At 44.0% G+C, this 23,595-nt stretch overlaps 1 protein-coding gene across 1 annotated transcript in view; it reads left to right on the plus strand.

Moving 5' to 3' along the window:
* Positions 1–23,595, plus strand: part of LOC147666743 (metalloreductase STEAP4-like) — a 262,209-nt gene that overhangs the window by 117,097 nt on the left and 121,517 nt on the right. The gene's annotated exons all lie outside the window — the stretch shown is intronic.

Genomic DNA, 23,595 nt, shown 5'->3' on the forward strand with positions numbered 1-23,595 from the left:
ATCAGTGGTAGACTGCTTAAAAGAGATTTACACGTGACAAAAGGGTCAAACCTGATGTAACAGGGAACTCCTAACGTTACTTTCAGAAGCAGATATTTTATCTTCAGTCAAATTCTTGCTATCAACTAATGAAAATAAGATTGCTGTGCTAAATCAGACCTGGGGATCAGAACTACGTTAAGGAATTGCAATGAGTTTATAATGACAGCGAAAATAGCCTATATTTACATACAATTCACACAAAGCAGGAAAGGGAAGCAAGTAAAGTTGCTGTACTGAGTTGCATGAACTGGAGAGAATAGAACAGTGCCATATCTACTAAGAAGTAGCGCTGTTATGCTCTCTTCTTGTGCTGGCACACTTTTGACTGCCATGCACCAACACAGACACTCTTGTGCCATACTGCAAGGGTCTGTGCTTTGTTTTAAGTTTAGTCTTTGTATGTGTGCTGTATAATGCAAAGAGGGAAAACATGGAGAAATTAAACATTTAACCTTGTTAGGCCTACATCAGGGAAACCCAGAATTTTTCCAAAAAAACAGTCTGCTACGTTATGACAGGAAGGGATTGGCTTTAAGGCTAACATAGTAGTGTTGCGAAGGAGTAGTGACTCTGCCCTAGATGTCTATGTGTCTGGGAAGGGTAAAGTACATGGATCTTTTTATGCAGCTGCTTGTTATACTTGTTATTGTTTAAAAAGTCACTGTGACATATTTACACCTTCATGCACAAACCAAAGGGCCATAGTTTGATTAAACTGGTTTGCTTTTTCTTTTCTGCTGTTCATGTTATTGTTTGACCAGTCACTTTGAAATATTAGCGCCTTCATGCACAAACAAAAGGGGGAATTGTTAGACCAACCTGGCTTCATTTCTGCAAACTGCTGGACTTGTTTTTATCATGCACTTTGAAAGTGTTTTCACCGGGATGCTAGAAGAAAGGATTGTTTTACAAAACACACTTGGGTTGTGTACATTTCTGGATTGCTGATTGTTTTATTATGCACTTTGATAGTATGTGCACTTTTTCCTTTGCTTCACCAGCTACAGATAGTATAGATTCTGTCATTAGGTGCTTGATGATATGGTTTGGTTTTATCCTACATGAGGTGTTAACTATGGTGTTGTTTGCGCTGGTCTATAATATATGGACCTTAAATCGTGCAATTAGCATTGGTTACACTACAGAAATGATAAATACAAACATCTGCATCAATGTTCTGAAGCATCCAAGCAGTTTCCATCTTCAGCCTTGTTTACCTGCCTGCTTTTGTCAGGCTAACTAATAAAGCCATGATGGTAGAAATTGAAATTGTTTCCTCAGTTCATTTTAAATACTATAGAGTGGTTATTATCATACACTTCCCCTGGCAAACGCAAGTGTGTGGCATGAAGATAATTCACACCAGTTTATTTCTCTTGGAGCTGGCAGGTTAATGAGTTATAGCTTGTGTACTACTCATGTATATTGTCAGTTGAGTCTGTGAAATTGCAGGTTTGGGATTGTCTTTCAAAGTTTCAAGTTATTTTCCATCAATGTCAATTATAATCCAGACCCTATGCAGTTGTTCTTTGTTCTTTAGCAATAGGCAGTTCCCGAGGCAATAGGCCAGCTCCTTGGCATTGTTCTGATTGCTGTTTCAGAAAAATAATCTGCTCTTAACAATAATGTTACAAATGGCGTAGCTTATATTTTAAGAGTTTTTCTCACTTTCTTATTCAAACTTTGAGTTAGGCAACATAAAGGCATTTCATTAAATTTAGGAGGTTTCACTTAAAAATATACCAGATTTTTGGCAGTGGGGCAAAGTGGTGAGTCGTGGCTTGGGGGCCCCCTCCATGTACTTTGCAGGGGAACCCATTCAAGTTTTGTTACTTCACTGAAGATAACCTGTGCCCACCCTTGGGTAGTTTGGCACAAAAGAGTCAGGCTTTTCTACAAAGGCAATGTGTAAAGTATTTGTACAACACACACACATAGTAACCCAATGACTACACCACAAAGAGACTCAAGTCAAGTCAAGTCATAAGCTTTTATTCGATTTGAAAATACAAATCATACAAGCATTGACATATAAAACAATTCATTGCATACACGATTAATCTAAAAACATAGTGACTCAAGTGATCTCAGAGATAATTCATAAAAGAAGGAAACATATACTGGCATACACTGGGCAACAATACATGATTAAAAATATGATTTGGAGCTAAAAAGATAAAGATAAAAAGGGTCATGCATGTACAGACAGGAGTAAAGATAAATATCACACAAAGTACTTTTCCTGGCAGCTGTATATTTTGAGCAAGGTTTCAATAGGGCTAGAGCAAATACAGGACAAAAAGGAAAGGTAGAAGGACCATGGATTTACAGACAATGGGCATAATGCGAGATTAAAATACAATATGCTGTTAAAAAGAAAATATGTACAGACAGGAGTGTATAAAATTATGGCAGCACTATACACTTCCTGGCAGCTGTACATTTCAAGATAAAAGTGGCAACAAAGAAACAAATATCCACATTCTCTAGGGAAGACAGTAACTCTAGAGCGCTCTTAAAAGATCGAATATTGTATTTTATAAGGATAGGTTTTAGGTACCTTATTCTTAAAAAGTGATAAAATGTACAAAAAAGTAAAAAATGACAGCAGCTCTGGCGTGAGGTGTTGTCGCATGGGCAGGGAGTCTACGATCTTAATTTCTGTACTGGGAAGGCGACAAGGTGATGTGCAATACCCAACCTAACTCGGGTTAGTACAAACTGATGAGAGGGTCGAGAGACATTCGAAAGTTAGGCTTGAAACCCCGGAGTTAAGTTTAATTCTTTGTAGAACTTCACGGTGGCTAACTTGCCATACACCTTATCTCGCCCTTTCTTTTTGAAATTTAAATTTTTTTTTTTGGGATTTCTTTTTTGGGGATTGCAACCGCCAGTTCGGGGTCAAGGAGAACATCAATTTCAAATAGGGTTTTGTACCAGAAATGAATGTATTTTAGCCACTGGATGCGAAATGAGTAATCCAGTCCTATACAGTCAAGAATAATTTCTTGAGTGAATCGAGTTTCTGTCTTAGCCCAAATAGAACGCCACAATAAAAGTGGCCGAACGGCTGCTAAGTCAGAAATGAACTCGATCCCGACCTCATCATGGATTAGTTGGACAGAGGCGGAGGGGGGGAGACATAACAGGCTTTTTAGAAACTTGTTTTCATCCTTTTGGAGCGATGGGCCCTCAGTATGACTCCACACACCAGCCCCGTACAATGCAGAGGAAACACAACGTATGTTATATATGTTAATCATATCTAGAATACTTCTCGATCAGAGCTTGGATGCAAATCGGAAAATACTACTAGTGGTTCGCAACATTTTCATCCTGATATTATCAAGCTCGGGTATCCATGACCCTTCATTGGCGTAGGTAATTCCCAGACAGGAAAATGATTTTACATGTGTCATCTTGTCGCTATCTAAGAAAAAGCTGGACTTCAGTTTGTTTGCAGACTGCCCGCACAGCATTACATACGTCTTAGATTTGTTCACGCGAATCCTCCTGTTTTGAATAAACAGCATAAATCTGTCAATTAGTCGCTGTAAACCAATCTGGGTACGAGATAAAAGATCAGCGTCGTCCGCATATAGTAAGTTCGGGATGGGTTTGCCTCCGATCAGGGGGGCATCTACTGGGGTATCAACCAAGATGCGATCAATATAATTAATAAAAAGGGAAAATAAAAGGGGGGCCAACACGCATCCCTGGCGAATGCCCCGTGAGACTTTGAGAAACGGCGTACATTCGCCTAGGTTGCCATAACGAACTTTACAGGAAAGTCTCTCGTAGAGCCTGGCCAAAAAATGAACTATTTCCTTTGGTGCCCCTGACTCAAGTAAAACCTGCCAAAGAATGGCATGATCAACTAAATCAAACGCGCTGCTCAGGTCAGCAAAACATAAAAAAAGATTGCCCTTTTTGGCTACAGTATATTTCTTTAAAATAAGGTCCAAATTTACACATTGCTCCAAGGTGCCCATACCTTTCCTGAAGCAATATTGCACTTTTGTTAAAATATTCATATCTGTAGCCCAAGTTTCTAGTCTTTTGAGCAGAAATTGCTTTACAAACCACAATTGAAAGTGAAATTATGGCTACAAATGTAAACTGAAAAAACACTGAAATACGCTTATCATTCGGGCCTCAATCCTTAACTTGCACAACAGCCATTTACTTCATAACTTGAACATCAAATGTATTTTGTTGACCTAACAATATTCAATAAATTCCAACCCCTAAAAATACTTATAGTCATCTCTGTCAAAGTGGTAAGGATAATGCGATATATAATATAATCCTATAATATAATCTGTAAAATGAAGAAAAAAAACATGTGTCACTGCATTTGTTTGTTTATGGTTTGCATGGCTACTGTGCACGTTATGATTGTGGTCAGTATTTGTGGCCTGGCTATCACGGTAAACTGCCAGAAAAATGACCGAGTATTTCTGAATCTATCCGGTTACTCCCTGAAAAAAAGTGATAATTACTGGAATTAGCTGCCAGCATACAAGCCTGAATACAGTATCCCCATTCCAAATTGTTATACTTGTAAATAGGCTCTTACAAGCTTGGTTCTGATTTCTGGAAACTTCCCCCGACTACCCCCCCAGCATTCAACTCTAACTACAGCAGTTTTATATATGTAACCCCTCCAATCATGTCTCCTAACATTCTCCCAGGCACCTAGATTATGCTTCTCATTGATTTGCAAGCTCTATAATGGTCTTATCTGCACCATATAAAATATTTGTAAAGCAATCAATCAATTAATCAAAGTATTTATATACATCACTACTCACCCAGAGGGTCTCAAGGCGCTAGGGGGGGGGGGGGGGGGGTCCGCTACTGCTCGAACAGCCAGGTCTTGAGTTGCTTCCTGAAGGCGAGGTGGTCCTGGGTCAGGCGGAGGTGGGTCGGCAGGGAGTTCCAAGTTTTGGCGGCGAGGTAGGAGAAGGACCGTCCACCTGTGGTGGCTCTTCGGATGCGGGGGACGGCGGCGAGGGCGTGGCCTGTCGATCGAAGCTGGCGTTTGGGAGCGTAGAAGTTGAGGCGGCTGTTGAGGTATCCAAGGCCTTGGTTGTGTAGGGCTTTGTGTGCGTGGGTGAGGAGACGGAAGGTGATTCTCTTGTTGACCAGGAGCCAGTGCAGGTCTCTCAGGTGTCCGGAGATGTGGCTGCGACGGGGGATGTCCAGGATGAGTCGTGCTGAGGCGTTCTGGATCCGCTGGAGTCTCTTCTGGAGTTTGGCGGTGGTTCCGGCGTAGAGGGAGTTGCCGTAGTCCAGACGGCTGGTGACGAGGGCCTGGGTGACCGTCTTCCTGGTCTCGGTGGGGATCCACTGGAAGATCTTACGTAGCATGCGCAGGATGTTGAAGCACGACGAGGAGACGGCGTTGACTTGTCTGGTCATGGAGAGGGAGGAGTCCAGGATGAAGCCCAGGTTGCGTGCGTGGTCTGTTGGTTTGGGTGCACTGCCTAGGGCGGGGGGCCACCAGGAGTCATCCCAGGCAGAGGGTGAAGATCCCAGGATGAGGACTTCCGTCTTGTCCGAGTTCAGTTTCAGGCGGCTGTTCTTCATCCATTCGGCTACCTCTTTCATCCCTTTGTGAAGGTTGGCTCTGGCGGTGGCGGGGTCGTTGGTGAGGGAGAGGATCAGCTGGGTGTCGTCGGCGTAGGAGATGATGTTGAGGTTGTGCTGGCGTGCGATGTCTGCGAGGGGGCTCATGTAGATGTTGAAGAGGGTTGGACTAAGCGAGGAGCCTTGAGGAACGCAGCAGATGACTTCGGTGGCTTCTGATCTGAACGGGGGGAGGCGGACTCCCTGTGTCCTTCCGGCGAGGAAGGAGATGATCCACTCCAGTGCCTTCTCCTGGATTCCGACGTTGCTGAGGCGCAGATTTTTGGCAGTGGGGCAAAGTGGTGAGTCGTGGCTTGGGGGCCCCCTCCATGTACTTTGCAGGGGAACCCATTCAAGTTTTGTTACTTCACTGAAGATAACCTGTGCCCACCCTTGGGTAGTTTGGCACAAAAGAGTCAGGCTTTTCTACAAAGGCAATGTGTAAAGTATTTGTACAACACACACACATAGTAACCCAATGACTACACCACAAAGAGACTCAAGTCAAGTCAAGTCATAAGCTTTTATTCGATTTGAAAATACAAATCATACAAGCATTGACATATAAAACAATTCATTGCATACACGATTAATCTAAAAACATAGTGACTCAAGTGATCTCAGAGATAATTCATAAAAGAAGGAAACATATACTGGCATACACTGGGCAACAATACATGATTAAAAATATGATTTGGAGCTAAAAAGATAAAGATAAATAGGGTCATGCATGTACAGACAGGAGTAAAGATAAATATCACACAAAGTACTTTTCCTGGCAGCTGTATATTTTGAGCAAGGTTTCAATAGGGCTAGAGCAAATACAGGACAAAAAGGAAAGGTAGAAGGACCATGGATTTACAGACAATGGGCATAATGCATGATTAAAATACAATATGCTGTTAAAAAGAAAATATGTACAGACAGGAGTGTATAAAATTATGGCAGCACTATACACTTCCTGGCAGCTGTACATTTCAAGATAAAAGTGGCAACAAAGAAACAAATATCCACATTCTCTAGGGAAGACAGTAACTCTAGAGCGCTCTTAAAAGATCGAATATTGTATTTTATAAGGATAGGTTTTAGGTACCTTATTCTTAAAAAGTGATAAAATGTACAAAAAAGTAAAAAATGACAGCAGCTCTGGCGTGAGGTGTTGTCGCATGGGCAGGGAGTCTACGATCTTAATTTCTGTACTGGGAAGGCGACAAGGTGATGTGCAATACCCAACCTAACTCGGGTTAGTACAAACTGATGAGAGGGTCGAGAGACATTCGAAAGTTAGGCTTGAAACCCCGGAGTTAAGTTTAATTCTTTGTAGAACTTCACGGTGGCTAACTTGCCATACACCTTATCTCGCCCTTTCTTTTTGAAATTTGAAATTTTTTTTGGGGATTTCTTTTTTGGGGATTGCAACCGCCAGTTCGGGGTCAAGGAGAACATCAATTTCAAATAGGGTTTTGTACCAGAAATGAATGTATTTTAGCCACTGGATGCGAAATGAGTAATCCAGTCCTATACAGTCAAGAATAATTTCTTGAGTGAATCGAGTTTCTGTCTTAGCCCAAATAGAACTCCACAATAAAAGTGGCCGAACGGCTGCTAAGTCAGAAATGAACTCGATCCCGACCTCATCATGGATTAGTTGGACAGAGGCGGAGGGGGGGAGACATAACAGGCTTTTTAGAAACTTGTTTTCATCCTTTTGGAGCGATGGGCCCTCAGTATGACTCCACACACCAGCCCCGTACAATGCAGAGGAAACACAACGTATGTTATATATGTTAATCATATCTAGAATACTTCTCGATCAGAGCTTGGATGCAAATCGGAAAATACTACTAGTGGTTCGCAACATTTTCATCCTGATATTATCAAGCTCGGGTATCCATGACCCTTCATTGGCGTAGGTAATTCCCAGACAGGAAAATGATTTTACATGTGTCATCTTGTCGCTATCTAAGAAAAAGCTGGACTTCAGTTTGTTTGCAGACTGCCCGCACAGCATTACATACGTCTTAGATTTGTTCACGCGAATCCTCCTGTTTTGAATAAACAGCATAAATCTGTCAATTAGTCGCTGTAAACCAATCTGGGTACGAGATAAAAGATCAGCGTTGTCCGCATATAGTAAGTTCGGGATGGGTTTGCCTCCGATCAGGGGGGCATCTACTGGGGTATCAACCAAGATGCGATCAATATAATTAATAAAAAGGGAAAATAAAAGGGGGGCCAACACGCATCCCTGGCGAATGCCCCGTGAGACTTTGAGAAACGGCGTACATTCGCCTAGGTTGCCATAACGAACTTTACAGGAAAGTCTCTCGTAGAGCCTGGCCAAAAAATGAACTATTTCCTTTGGTGCCCCTGACTCAAGTAAAACCTGCCAAAGAATGGCATGATCAACTAAATCAAACGCGCTGCTCAGGTCAGCAAAACATAAAAAAAGATTGCCCTTTTTGGCTACAGTATATTTCTTTAAAATAAGGTCCAAATTTACACATTGCTCCAAGGTGCCCATACCTTTCCTGAAGCCATATTGCACTTTTGTTAAAATATTCATATCTGTAGCCCAAGTTTCTAGTCTTTTGAGCAGAATTCTGCTCATGACCTTTACTGAGGCGTCCAACAAAGAGATCGGACGGTAATTGGAAGCCTCAGATTTTCTCCCTTTTTTAAATAGGGGGATAATAACTGATTGGCCCCAGGAGGGAGGGATATTACCTTCTACTGCACAGTTAAAAGTCCTCACCAGAATAGGAGCCCACAAGTTAGGTTCAGCTTTTAGTAGATCATTGGGGACCCTGTTGGGGCCCGGGGCCTTCCCCCCTTTGCTATTAGAAAGCCCTTCATGTCCCTCTTCCAAGGTTATTTCCAAGGGTAAAGGTATCCAGGAGGAGGGCTCAGTAGCTGGTGGGGTTAGGGGTGTCCCTTCTGGGTTAAACATATTAGTAAAGTGGATAATCCACTCCTCACATGCAACATAAGAAGTTATTTCCGGGATTCCATCAGTGTTCAAAAAGGGGCTATTAATTGTTTCCCAGTAAAGTTTGCAGTTTTTGGTCTCTGCTGCTTCCTTCAACTTATCCCAAGCTTCACTTTGTAAACCCTTTTTTCTGTTAGAAATTGCCAATTTATAATTAACCCTTAATTGTTTTATTCTATTGCTGTCTCGGGGTTTGGTACCTAGGGCTTTCTTCAATTCCCGTAGAGCTACTGTACAGGATTTGTCAAACCAGCCTAGTTTTACAACTCTTTTAGATGAAGATTTCCTAGTAAAAATAGCATCGATGGTAGTATTAATCCTGATAAATTGTAATAGCAGGAAATCAGGATCAATAACATTTTTTAAGCAATAACTGATTTCAGTTTTGCAACTGTCTATAACCTCCCTTTGTTTAGCCATGGAATTGGTTCCTGTCCATTTAATCCTCGGACCATTTGGTCTGATCGGAACTATATCAGTGGAACAGGTTTCTCCAGTCGCTATATTTGCACCCCGTCCCGGTAGGGTAACGCAGATGCTATTATGATCACTTAGCCTTTCCTCTCTGATACACAGGTTTAGGAAGTCTCCGTTGCTGGAATACAAGATATGATCAATAAATGTCCCAGCATCCCTCCCTGTGAAGGTGGGGCAAATAACGTTCAAACTGTTTTTGTTACAATTTAACAGGTATAAATCTAGTTTAATTAACAGTTTATTTAGAATGGAGCCATAATGGCAATGTGGGAAATGATGAAAATCCTCACTTTCGTCCGCACCCCCCCTGGAATTAACCATCTCTGTACCAAAACCACATGGATTCCCTTTTGATAAATGACAAGGCTGTAAATTAAAATCCCCTGCCCATAGGATATCAGCCCTTCTATTTGAGATGCCCAAAACCTTTACGATTTCCTTTTCCAAAGGGACTAAGATATTCCCGCTGGTTACATCAAAGATATTGTTATAAAAATTGACATTGACCAAATCATTTCCCTTACCACATTCGACCCTTACTACCTGGCTGTGAGTACCCACATTTGAGCTGCGTCTGACTTTGCAATTACACAACTTGTTGGACAGTAGTATCAGAAGGCCCCCCTTAGCCCTACCTGAACTAGATTTGGTGGCATTAAGGCAATGAGATGAATACCCCTCTATATTTATTTGCTCTTGGCACCAGGTTTCTTGGAGGAGGATTATATAAAATCCTTCCCCTATAAACTTGGGCCAGAAGGGGGTGTCCAGTTTCCCTGCAATTCCAGCAATATTCCAGGAAATGAGGGTAAGGCCAGCGTACTCGGTTGAACCATTAGCGACATGATCTGACTGAGAGGCCTGAGCTATAAGCAGGGTATCTGCCTTGGCACTCTCACATGGGGCAATCTTCGGGACACAGGGATCCACACACGCTTCTTTGATGATACATGAAACAACACTTTGAAGGTGCCCAACTACAGGTTTACAAGTGGGAGTCTGGGTGTTATTGGGATAGGGTTTGAAAGGGGGAGGTTGTGAGGGGCTGCCTTCCTGAACAGAGATCTTCCATATGACCGCATGTCCACTAGGGGGTACACAATCAATAGTAGGGACTGCTCGTTCGCTAGCGTGGACATGTTGCATACGTGGGTCCAACCCTAACTGCCTATTGTCAGACTGATTTAATGATGGTGAAGCATAATGTCAATCAACCATCTTGAGGCAATCAAATCTATTATTGGTATGAATGCCTCGCCACCCGTCGCCCAAAGGTTGTCCTCTGTTGGAGTACCAGGGGCGAGGTACCCACTCCCTACTCCTGTTCTTCTGGGTCAGCCATGGGCCTCCAAAATTCCAGGGTTGTTCTGGAGGTATAACCCAATTTGGTGGTGGTATTGGGTGATGATAATTATATGTGGGGGGATAGAAAAAGGAGAGTCGATGAATGTCGATTCCCCCTTTCTTCTCCAGGTCTGGCCATGAACAAATATGATTCACAGTGGACTCATCCTTGCATGTAATGATGACACAATCCCCCTGAATACTCTTAGGGCTCGTCCCTACCCATGGTACTCTACGTACAGATGATATTCTACTGGTGTTTGGGGGCTGTAATGGCCTATTAATACTGAGCCATTGGAGGATTTTATTCACAAGGGACCAGGGAGGTTCATCTGTTCCTGCTGTGAGTTCGGGTACTCCTGTTAGGATCACAGTAAATGGGGATACCTCAGGTGCCAGATGAACTGGGCGTTTGGGTCTAGACCTCTTCTTGCCTTTTGGGGGATGGGATTTTGGAGGCATGGGGGGTTTAGTTTGAGATGGCTCTGAAGACACATTGGCCGTGGTATGATTGGGAGCTGTGGCTGGGGCTAGGGGAGGGGGAACAGAAGAAATCTGCTGGCTGGATACAGATGACTGAGCTGGAGATTTTACTTTAGGCTTAGATTTTGCACAATTTTTTGAAACTGACGGTATGGGTGTTGAGGGCTCTTTTGTTTTAGACTGTGCCTTGGCCATAACAGGCGGTCTAATCGAGTTAGATGGTAGACCCCCAGAATTGACCACTGTCGATACCCCCCCAGGTTTAATAATTGCCTCCCTGGTCTGGTTGGGTAATTTAACGAGGAGTGTGGCAAGTTGCTTTTCAATTGCCATAATACTCCGTTCCAACGGTTGGAGATGGTATTTTAACCCTAAATCCAGCAAAGAGCTGCGAGGAATCACAATCAGTCAAACTGAAACCACCCTCTTGATCATTGTCCAATATTGGACATTGTAAATTTGATGAAGCGGGTGGTGCAGAGTTATTACCAGAGGGGGCGTTCTTAGGTGGTGCCACGATGGGCCCTTTCTTTTTGTTGGTTTTGAGACGTTGTTTGGTGTTATTCCCCTTATTTAGGGGTTCTGGCTGCTTTGGGACAGCACCTTCTCTCACCCCCTTGAGCCGGGTTATTTGTACAGAATCTTCAGTCAGAATTTGCTCAAGGTTCGGAGTAGTCTCAAGGCTCCCTATCGAATCCAATTCCAACGACAGGTTGGTAGCTGACAAATCAACAGCATTTGGAATGGAGTGGACTTGAGCTGTTGCACCAGATTGTATTAGGATAGGGATAGGAGAAGCTGATGGAAGCGGGGTTAGAGCCGCTGCTATGAGGCCCATTGAAGATCTCCTGGCGATCGCAAGGTCCTGGGATACCCTGCGCTCTAATAAAGAAATGTTTTGGTTGATAGCCTCAGTAGTTGTTAAAATAAACTTGTCAATAGGACCTGTAAACAAGGCAGTTTTAAGTGCAGTCTTGCTTCTGGAGCCCCTTGTCGAAGTCATTGTTATAAGGTTCAGGGACAGATATCAGAAGTCAATACCTTTCACAGATGAGGGCAGCGTCTGGAAAGTAGGAACCAAGGGGGGTGGCCCAGCCCAGCCAGGATCAGTCTGGAACGGGCTGAAACGGGCCCGCCCTTTGCCCGGGCTTCGGCCGGCGTCCCGCTCGCGTCCCGCGAGGGAGGCTATGCGCTTATTTTATGTGCCTCCTGGCACTTCGAGGTGATGATTGGCGCAGTGCCTGGTGGGGGATGTAGTTTCCCCAGACCCCGCTCTCCACTCTGCGGCAGTCTCCCTGAGTCAGCGGGAGTCGTGCGGCGGGAGGCGGGTCTGCTCCTGTGGCGGTTCGGCTATTCCTGGAGTCTTTTTGGTGCACCTGCGGATTGCAGGTAGGTCAGCTGGCATTTTCAAGAATGAAAAGGTTTCCCCAAAGAGACTCAACACAGGTTTGGGAAAATAGAGAATATTTATCTGAGCAGTATAAGACCAAAGTGACAAACATCCAATCAGTAAAAGTCACGAAATTAATGTTTGAAGAATTAAATGCAAAAAGAGTGCTTACAAGTCACTAGCGGGCAATCAATCAATCAGGGTTTATTAAGCGCTACTTCTCACAAGAAAGGGTCTTAAGGCGCTGGGGGTGGGGAAGGCAGCTCCTGGATGTTCACGTCGGTTCTTCGAAGAGCCAGGTCTTGAGGTCTTTCATGAACTTGGAGAGTGTAGGAATCTGTCGGAGGTGGAGAGGGATGGTGTTCCACTGAGGTTCCGTGACGATTTGAACCCGTGTTTTCAACATTGTCGTAAACTCATAATTCTGATACCAGTGAACCGCAAATGATCCATTTAGTGTATCCTGGTGTTTTCGCTATGCTACGAGCAAAAGCACTCCTGCTATAACCACATTTCCGATGCACCCATGGCATCCATTTTAGATTATGGCATCCATCTTGTATTCTTTCCCTCACATAGTCAATGGACACACAGTGACCTCTGACCAATTCATTTCACTTAAGGACACGTAGGCTTTAGCAGGCGATTCACCTTGCCAGTGACACATGCACCTTAGGACCGAAACGCTGTGGCCGCATTACTCGGCAAAAGCTGCCTCCTCTGCCTGAGGCCAGTCCTGCTATACTGGTTCTCGTGTTCGTTGGCCTGATCATGATTAGGCGGCCGAAGCTGGTAGCTTTGCCCATTTACGACCCACAAACATCTCTTATCCTGTTTTTCTATCTTCTGCACCTGGCTCTGCTCCTTTCCTTCTGGGCCTTTATTGGGGGGAGGGAACGAAATTTACGATGAGGCGGTTCGGCTCTTGAATGGAAAGACGACATAGGATTATGATTGAACAGTAGGAACCTCTCGTTTGTAATGTTTTGACATCAGATATTGTTGACGATTCCTGTGCAACGCCAAATATTTATTGTTTAGGACATAAAGGTTAAGAAACGTACTAGTATGTGGAGAATGTTGCCCCCAGCTAAATAATTTGTATTTAAGGAGCAACCCACTTTGTGCAAATCGAACAGGCTCCTAGATTCTGCCCCTGTGTAGTTTCTGTGACTTCTGTGTCCCTGCAGTAATAAACCTTTGGTCTTTGACGCCACCATCGAGAAGCCCGTGTTTCTGTTTATTTGTGCACCAAGACAGGTAGAACTCAGGGGTCTTCGGGTGTTGTCCCTGACACCTCTGGACAGTAATTAAAAGTCCAGAACACCAATTGGCGCCCAAAGTGGGGCGACGTCATTCGGTACCGGTCCAAAAGCCTGAAGAGTTCGAGAAGCTTCGTGTGAAGATTCCAGGGGGAGGCGCCCCACTTCATCGATCCCGGCATATCGCAAAAGTGGCCCGACGTTCTCTTCCACGAGGGTTCCCGTTCGGACCGCTGCAGTGGTCCGCTGCCTTGACTGTCGCCCTGTCTTGGACCCGAGGTGCAGACCTTAGTACGGCGAGACGAGACGGGTTTCTCCTTGGTGACGTCTTCAGTGCCTCAGTTAAGTATTAAGTGGTTGCTAGTTGTTTGGTTACTTCGTAAGGGTTTGCTCCTGTTTGGATAATCCTTTTAGTTCTTTGGTTCGGTTTGGTTTTGTAAGATTATCACTGGTTGTTCTAGCTACGATAATCTTTTTGGTTTAGTTTGGGTATCGATACATTTGTTCGCTTTGGTAGGCCTAAGTTCTTAGTTCAAGTGCGCACCTTTGTTTGTGTTTGTTCTGTGTTCCGTTTTAAAAAATGGTAAGTCGGAAAAATTGTATGTTGTCATGTTTTGGTTGTAACAGGGATTCCCGGTTGGAGGACTCGTGTCTGGTTCCTCCGATTGGAACTCCTCTTTATGATCTTTATTGCAAGCATGGAGTGGGTCCTATATCTTATAATGAGGTATGGATCCGTTACACGGAGAAAGATGGTTTCCTTAGTTGGCCACTACATGGCAGTTTGAACCCGAAATTCTCGATAATTTGGAAATAAAATTGTTTAAGAAGAAAGCCCGGCCGGCAATGTTTGATTCTTTCCGTTGTTGGCGAAAAGAATCCAAACAGAGAGAGACTAAAAAGTTGAAGAAAGAACAAAAAGAGCAAGAGTTGACTTTAGAACAGTCTGCCAAGCAGCTGCAACTCAATTAAGCATGGGCGGAAAATCCGTTTCGCTCGCGGATTTTGGGGATTTTCGGTAAATTCGCAATCCGTGAGATTCGCGAATCTCCCGCAAAATCCGCAAATCCGCGAGCAGCGGATTTTATGGCTTGCTCGCACTGTTCGCGTGAGTTCGCGGCTTCCCAGTACAACTTCGCGCCCCGCGAATAAGCGCAAAATTGCAGAAATACGATCTTAGCAAAACTGAAACTACTTACCAGGTTCAAAAGTTCAGGCTCATCATTAGTAGCCATTTCCTGTAGTGCTTCCTGAGGGGCCCCTCCAGAGTTCAGTTGCCAGTTGCAACTATTATGTGACCCTGCTCTGAACCTCAGAATAGTTACACATATGCCACAAAGGTCCTGAATTACAGCTAAGGGAGACAAGCAGGAGCCAGGCTGGAAGTTCAAATCCATTAATCAGCCCCTAATTCATTATTGTCAGTTGGGGCAGGGCAGGTGTTGTAACTAATTTTGCAACAATGAAAGCACTTAGCAAGTGCAAAAGATCACTAATCAGGAAGCACTAAGGAAGCAGGTGCCAGCTAAAAAAATATTCTGTGACACATTAATCAGCCCCAAATTAATTCAGGTCACTTGAGGCAGGGAAGGTGTGCTTGCGTTGCCACAATAATGTACACTGACTGGACAACCAGAGGGTGCTGTGATGAAACAGAGGGTGGCATGGGTGGGCCAGAGGGTGGCATGAGTAGTCAGAGAGTGGCAGTGGTGACAGAGAGTGGCAGTGATGAAGAAGAGTGTACCAAACAGGCTGGACACGTAGAAACAACAAGTTCGCGAAACTTGCGACCCGACAGGTAAGTTCACGTTTTGCAAAATTGTACAAAACCCTCGCGAACTGGTAGAAACCCGCGCGAACACACAAAAAAAAAATCTGCAAATTCGTGAGAATTCGCGAATTTTGCGGATTGCTAGTTCGCAAATCTGCAAAATTCGCGAACGCGAGGTTCGCAAAATTCGCCCATGCTTAAACTCAATGAATCTGCGATAGAGATAGCCAATAGAGAGCGTAATTTAGCGATAGACAAGTGCTACCCTGCCTTGCCATCGAGTGCAGCTAAGACAGTAGAGGACCCTGAAAAGGATCCCTTGTTGTCTTACTTGTTGAGGTCACCTCCACCATATGCACAGGGTGCTACAGCTCCACCTTTGCCGAATGCTTTGTTACCGGTTGCTGGTCAGCCTGGTGTACCTGCTCCTGCTCCCCTGAATCAAGCTCCTGCACTCCCTGTGATTAATAATATTCCTCCTGCACCCCCTCTTCCAGGGTTGCCAGCTCCTTTGCCTGTGCCTGTACCACTAATACCTGTTATTTCGCAAGCTACCGTGCCTGCTACCACTACTGTTGCTGTTTCTTCCGTCCCAACTACTACTCTACTTCAAGCTTCTGCAAGCTATGTGACTCCGCTTTCTGTTCGTCGGAGAATCACTGATTCTGTTACTAATATTCTATCTCCCTTTTACAAAACTCTGATTAGGTGCCCTGCCTCTGAATCTGTTCAGAGACGTAGTGAGCTTCCTAGTATTGAAGAACGAGGAATATTAGATTCTACTGCCCTTAGGTGGATTTCGAAAGTTGGAAGGTATAATGTACGAGATATATTAGATACATTTATGCAATGGAATGAACCAACCCAGCGCTATGTGTTTGATGTTATGTGTTCCCTTTTACGTGAAGACTGGGAGGAGAACGATTCTGAACAAATCCCGGATGAATTAATTCATGTTCAACAAAAATTTGCTGCAGGTATGATAGTTGGTCAGGAGATAAAAGAAGCAATGGAGCTGATTTTAGATTTCAGAGTTGATCCTTCCCTCCGTTCCCCAAGAGATTTAGAGAAACGTAGCGCAAAACAAGGTCGCCAATATCCTATGAGGGAAGTTCCGCCAATATGGCGCGAAGCTATACAAGCTGATGCGGTCAATGGTATTGTAGCCGCTCCGGCCCAATTCCAGAGAGTGTGGATACACATTCCGTGGAAACGAGCTGAAGTGTTAGCAGTAAAACAGGCCTTGCCAGATCCACGTAAAAATGCCGCTGGATATTACAAAGAGCTGGCCCAGACGGTTGAAGCTTGCGTAATGAATTTAGCGGACATTGACATGCTATTTGGCAATGTAGTACCACAACCAATTTGGGCTAAAATTCGTAAAGAAAATCATCCAGTTGCCCTAGGTGGTGATTGGCCAGCTATAATAGCGGCAGATGGTCAACAAATTGGTGGTTCTAAACCCGAACCTTTAATTGCTAATTTGCCCGGTAGAATAATAGATTTAATGAAAACTCTGATGCCAGCATTGCGCGTTAACTGGGACAAATTGTCCGCATGCAGGCAGAAGAAGGACGAAAGCGTCTCCGACTTTTTCACTAGATTTGAAGAAACTTTCGTAGATCACAGTGGTCAAGATATGAGCACGGAAGGAGGCCAGAGATTATTTGTTGATAAATTTGTGCACAATCTGTTACCAGAACTCAGTAATAAATTAAAAGATTCTGAAAGTGCGTGGGCTGTCTCTACGACTGCGCAAATACTTGCAACTGCCCAGTACTATGAAAATAGGGATAAAGAAGAGAAAGAAAAGTCAGAAAAGAAAACAAAAGATTTAAAAATTAAAGTTCTTTTGCAGCAGGCATATCCGCCTCGCACGAATCAGACAAATACACAGCAAGGGCCATACCAAAGGACCGACTATGGTTCTCAGAGACCGCAATACCAATGGAATCAATGTGCTTACTGCAAAAAGGAAGGTCATTACAAGAATGAGTGTCCAGTACTAGCACAAAATAATGCTGCTGCAGCTCAGAGAGTTCGTGGTGGTTCTACGCAAAATTCTAGAGGTCGAGGGCGAGGTGCGATGCCTCCACAAACGAATGATCGCCCTTCTAATTATTTTGATCAGCGAAACGGACATTCTGCACAACCAACTAGATCTCAACAGTATCATGTTGAGGATTACAGTGAAGTTAGTGAGGAATTTCAGCAAAGTGAGTACTAGGACAGCCATGGACAAAGAGAGGGAGTAGTATCAGTTCCAGTAGACCAGAGTGGGCCTTATGTCGCAGTAGCCACATCAGGTGTAGTCGAACCGTTTCTGTTGGATACTGGTGCAGCAAAAAGTTCTATCATACATGCGAAACTCCCTGGCGCACCTTTGTCTGGCTTAACAAATGTTTCAGTAGGTTTTTCAGGTGCCCCTGTTCACAACCCCGTTTCTGGTCCTTTGTCTATTTCTGTTGGGCCTCGTCAATTGAAAGCGCCCCTCATTTTGACGACCGGTTGTAATGAAAATCTGCTTGGTTTAGACTTGTTAAAACGCCTATATGCGACATTGTACTGCTCTCCGTCAGGAGTACAGCTTACATTGGGTAAGAGAATCATCTCCCCGATGTACTTGTCAATGGATGCGCTCCCACTGGAGCTGCGTTCTCTCCCTGATACTCTTTGGGCGACTGGTCCTAACGATGTAGGTCTTTTGGAAATTCCACCCTATGTAGTAACTTTAAAGGCAAATGTCAAATTTCCACGAATCCCGCAATACAAGATCTCTAGTGAAGGTGAACGTGCACTTTTATTGATAGTGCAAGATTTGATCAAGAAAGACGTAGTAGAGGAAACTAGAGGAAATGTCTGTAACAGCCCTGTACTGCCAATTCTAAAATGCACTGATCCTTCAAAACCTCCAGTCTATAGATTTGTAATTGACCTTAGAGAGGTTAATAAAATTGTGATTCCACAGTTTCCTGTGGTTCCAGACATTACTGCATTGTTAACGCTGATTCCTGCTACAGCCACATGGTTCTCAGTTATCGACTTAAAGAATGCCTTTTTCAGCATTCCGATAGCCGAAGAAAGCAGAGATATTTTCGGCTTCTCCCTAGGAGGCCGAAGCTTCAGGTTTAAACGTGCTCCACAAGGCTATTCTGAAAGTCCATCTATTTACAGCCAAGCATTAAAAAGTCAGTTAGATTCTTTTGTACTTCCTCCTGGTTCTGCTTTAGTGCAATATGTTGATGATCTTCTCGTGGCTGCCGATGAAAAGGAAACTTGCAAAGCAGCTACAATTTCATTATTGCATCATTTGTCTGACTTAAACCACAAGGTGTCACCTTCAAAAATGCAATACTGTTGTCAAGAAGTGACCTACCTCGGTCATCTCTTGTCAAAGGAGGGAAGAAGGTTGACCCCAGAGAGAATAAAAGGAATTACGCAGATGAATGTTCCTAGCACACAGAGAGAAATGCGTGCGTTTTTAGGTATTACCTCATACTGCAGGCAATGGATCCCAAATTTTTCTCTTTTGGCAAAACCATTGGTGGCCTTGACTGGAAAAGGTGTTCCGAGTCCGGTGCCATGGTCTGCCGAATGTCAGCAAAGTTTCTCTGAGTTACGAAATGCACTGTGTTCAGCTCCGGTGTTGGGAACACCCGACTACAGTAAGCCATTTACACTCTATGTTCACGAGAGAGAAGGTTGCGCGTTGAGTGTTCTGACGCAACGATTTGGTGATAAACAACACCCTTGTGCGTATTTTTCATCAACATTAGACCCGGTAGCCAGAGCGTTGCCAAGTTGCTTAAGAGCCACAGCAGCAGCTGCAGCATCCATTCGACAGTCTGCTGGTCTGGTCATGAACAACATGCTAGTGGTCATGGTTCCACATGCCGTGGACACACTCATGAACCGAACCAAGACACAGCACCTTACCAGTGCTAGATTTTTTAATAATAATAAAATCTTTATTCGGCTTATTCACAATGGAAAAACCATAAAAGAGACAAGTAATATCGTACGTTACAAAAATACACACATTGCATAGTATTTCATATAAAGTTCATTTCACAATTAAAAAGGAGTTAGTCAAAAATATGCAAGAAACCGCTCAAAGTGGGCTTGATGAGGATTTTTAGAGATTCTTTCTATGTTTCATGATGCATTTTAAAAAACTACTAACAAAATAACAGACATTTTCCGTTTCCAGCATTTGGAGTCTTAAGAGGGCGGGTCTGCATTGTCTCAACCCCCAAGTTCTTAATATCGGTAGTAGCCAGATCTTTCTGTGGGCTTGATGGAATTTACAAAGCAGGATCACATGCAGGCTGGACTGTGTTGATGAGCCATCACATGGGCAAGGCGGAAGTGTGGCATTCCAACAGTTTTGTAACGGAAAGGTGACCATTCTAAAAAAGGTATTTAGCCTGAATCTTGTAATTAACATTCTTTCGTAAGTTGATGTTTGGAGTGCCAAGTACGGGTGAATGTCATAGGCTATTTGAATCATGTTCGCATGTATAACTGCCGTTTTTGATGAGTTGGATGCAAGTCTTAAGGATTCCAGATGTCCTAATGCTTTCTGTTTAAGGTCTTTTTTCGAAATGTCTGTTATGGATGCTGGATCCAGGTAATAGTTCTCAGAGCCTAGGTCATAAAAAAAGTTTCTAACATATAGGAGCCACTTTATTTTTGAGGACTTGTCCAGGTTCATTGAATCGGCAATGATGGATTGTGTCAGTGCATTTTTATCTGACTTCCAGATACGGCGCCACAACATCAGCGGTTCTATTTTAATTAGGTCCTCTATATAAGGTTAGTTCTAAATGCATTGCATAGGTTGAGGTACCTTTGGGAGTGGCTAATAGGAATCTCAAAAAGGCATTTTCTGCCTTCTGGATAGAGCTGGTGTCAGTGTAGCCCCAGACTCCCGCGCCATATGTTGCGATTGCCTGGCATTTAGCGTTATAAATCCTTAGTAACTCCACTGGTGGCCTTTTACCTAGTCTCTGGGAAAAGGTTGTTAGGGCGGCAATTGATCTCTTAAATAAATGTGCCCTTGTGTTCACTGCTGGCTTCCAAGTCAATTGGTCGTCTATCATAACCCCCAAATAGGGATATTGAGGGGTAGCTTCAAGCTTTTGGTTATTGAGCTGTATGGGTTTTATTCTTTTCGGACCCCTACCAGCTGTCATTACAAAGTTTTCTTCACATTCACCATTAGATCTAGATTGCCCATAAAGGTCGTGTACCTACTCACTGATTTCTGGAGTTCACGAGGAGTTCGTGCGAGGATAACAGCGTCATCCGCATAGAGCAGGGCTGGAATCAGGCGACGGTTTATGCGTGGGAGGTCCTGAGCCCCCCTCAACATCTCACCCTCCAGACCATTGGTATAGAGTGAGAAGAGGAAGGGGGCCAGGACGCATCCCTGCCTGACTCCACGCCCTACGCCAAACGGTGACGTCAGCTCTCCGTTTAGGCCAAAACGCACTCTGGCCGATGCCCCGGTATAGAGCTCTCTTAAGAAGTCCAAAAGGGGTAGATCTACTCCCAATTGAGCTAGGACCTTCCACAGCTTTGCGTGCGAGACGCAGTCAAAAGCTGCGGATAGGTCGACAAAGACCATATAGATCTTAGTTGGAATGGCCTGGGTGTATTTGCCCATTATTAGGGTGAGGTTAAGGACCTGCTCTAGTGTGCCAAAACCCTTGCGGAATCCGAATTGGATGTCAGAGATTATGCCTTGATCCTCACTCCACTGCTGAAGACGCTCTAGTATAACTCTCCCCACTACTTTCCCAAGCGAATCCAGCAGTGAGATTGGCCGGTAACATTTTGCATCTTGGCAGTCCCCCTTTTTGAAAATGGGGACCATTATTGATTTGGTCCAAGAGCTTAGGATTCCCTCGTTTGCGGCTGCTGTGCAGACTCTCGTTAGAATGGGGGCCCAGAGATCTAGGTTGCTTTTGAAGAAGACCACTGGGACCCCATCGGGACCTGGTGCCTTGCCTGATTTACTGTTCTGCAAAGCCTCCAAGAGATCTGGGATTTCAAAAGGAACCAGAATGGGGTACTGGGCCTTTGGGGGTAGTGGGTCTGTTGGTGAAGTGTTTTTGAAGATCTCTGCGAAGTGGGTAACCCATGTGTTTTCATCAATGGCGACTTCTATTTTTGGGGTACCAGTTTCTGAGAGATATGGAGTTCTAACTGTGCGCCAAAAAAGCTTGCTGTTTTTTGAGACTGCGCCTTTATGGAGGTCGTCCCAAAGTTTTTGCTTAAGTTGGGCAGTTCTCAGCTTTCGTTCCCCTATATATTGACGCCTTAAAAGTTGGATCTGGGCTGCATCTCGCGGTTTGTTGTGGAGTGCTGATTTCAATTTTGTTAATGCAGCTGTGCAATTATGATTAAACCATTTCTGTTTTGTGGAACGGTTTGGTTTGGGTTTTGGGGTAAGAAGGTCCTTTATAGTATCTAAGATTAGTTTAAAGTTTATTAGGACTTCCTTGTGACTTGATGCAAGGTCTAGGCATTTTACAATATTTGGATAGGTCCGAGTTATTAATTTTTTTGTTATATCAGTGGGGTTAATTTTTGCCCATTTAATTGTGAATCCATTGTGTTTACCGACCTGAATTTTATTCTGTGTGAGGGTGGTCGCTATATGTAATTTATGGGAGGAGCTGGATGGCATATATAACTTGATCGTTAAGGCTGAGTGATCACTGAGAGGATTAGCAATGACCCCAAAATCCTTAACTTTGTTCATCAAGCTTGGGGAAAGGAATATAAAATCTACTGTGGTTTGATGACCTCTGCCCACGTAGGTCGGACTGAATTTGTTAGGGTCTGCATCGTGATGGTTAACAATGTGCAGATCCAAATCCGAAAGGACAGCGTTAATGGTGTTTCCCAGTTTGTTGTGTGCAAAATGCGCTAATGGGGCGCCAAATTCATCCACTATCCCACAACACAGTGGGTTAGTCGTTGTACAGGGATGGAGGTTAAAATCTCCTCCCCAAATTAAGTGAGTTGCCTCTTTGCCAGATCTCCAGTGGTAAGATTGTTTTAATTTATCACATAGACTGGTGAGGAGAGTTATGAAGTTTTCTTCCGATAGATTGTTATATACATTAGTCAAAATGATTATTTCTTTATTCTCAAGGGTTAGTGAGAGAATTTGATGGTTAGCGTCCTGGGAGAGTATGACCACTTTGTTAAGTGATAGGGTGTTTGCAATATAGATTATTAACCCACCTTTCGGTCTACCCATTAGGCTGGTTAATGCTGGTACAAAATGGGTTTTAAAACCTTGTAGATGTAATTCTTCTAATAACCATGTCTCTTGGAGACAGATTATTTGATATGGATTTAGGAACTTTTGCGCAGAACCGTCCTCGATTTTGCTTCGAAGGCCTGCGATGTTCCAATAGAGTATTATAATTGGAAAGAGCTCATCATTTAGTTGTTCTGTTAGGGTTCCGTGTTTCTGGAACCTGAGGGGGTAATCGAGGTCTGTGGTAAAGAGGAAACGTGATGCTCATTGGGTAGGGTTTCTATTAGTGGTCAGTCGACCATTTCTAGGCCGCTGTACCTGTTGTATAACGGGATGTTATGCCATGGGTCCCACCGGGATTGATCTCTGGATAGTGGCCATTGAGTGTGGGGTCTTCTATCTTCCCATCGTCCACCCTGGTGGCGTTGTCTTACTGTGTGCCAGGAAAAGTCTGGCTCATAGATGTTGGGGGGGCCATGGTATCTGGAATTTGGTAAGTCGTCCTGCCTGGGGAATTGAACGGACCAGGGTGGCTCCTGCTCCTGGATAAATCCGTCCACTTGCCTAAAGGGGTAAAAAAAGGAGAGTGACTTGATCTTAATACCTCCATTTGAGGCAATATCTTCCCATGCGCAGACGTAGTCCGCTATGCGTGGGTCCTCAAAAGTAATCGTTATACAGTCCCCGGGAATCGTCTTTCTGGTGCTACCCACCCATGGTACTCTGGCTATGGATCTAATCCTTCCGCGCCAGGTGGATGGAATCGGGCGGTTGTTCTGGAGCCAATGCTGGGCCTTATTTTTTAAGGACCACACAGGTTCCGAAGTAAGATCTGTTAATTCGGGGACACCAGCCATAACCACCATGTACGGTGAGGCCACAGGAGGGAATAGACTTGCTAAAACGCCTATATGCGACATTGTACTGCTC

The sequence above is a fragment of the Lissotriton vulgaris genome, unplaced genomic scaffold, assembly GCF_964263255.1.
Source record: "Lissotriton vulgaris unplaced genomic scaffold, aLisVul1.2 SCAFFOLD_1321, whole genome shotgun sequence".
NCBI lineage: Eukaryota > Metazoa > Chordata > Amphibia > Caudata > Salamandridae > Lissotriton > Lissotriton vulgaris.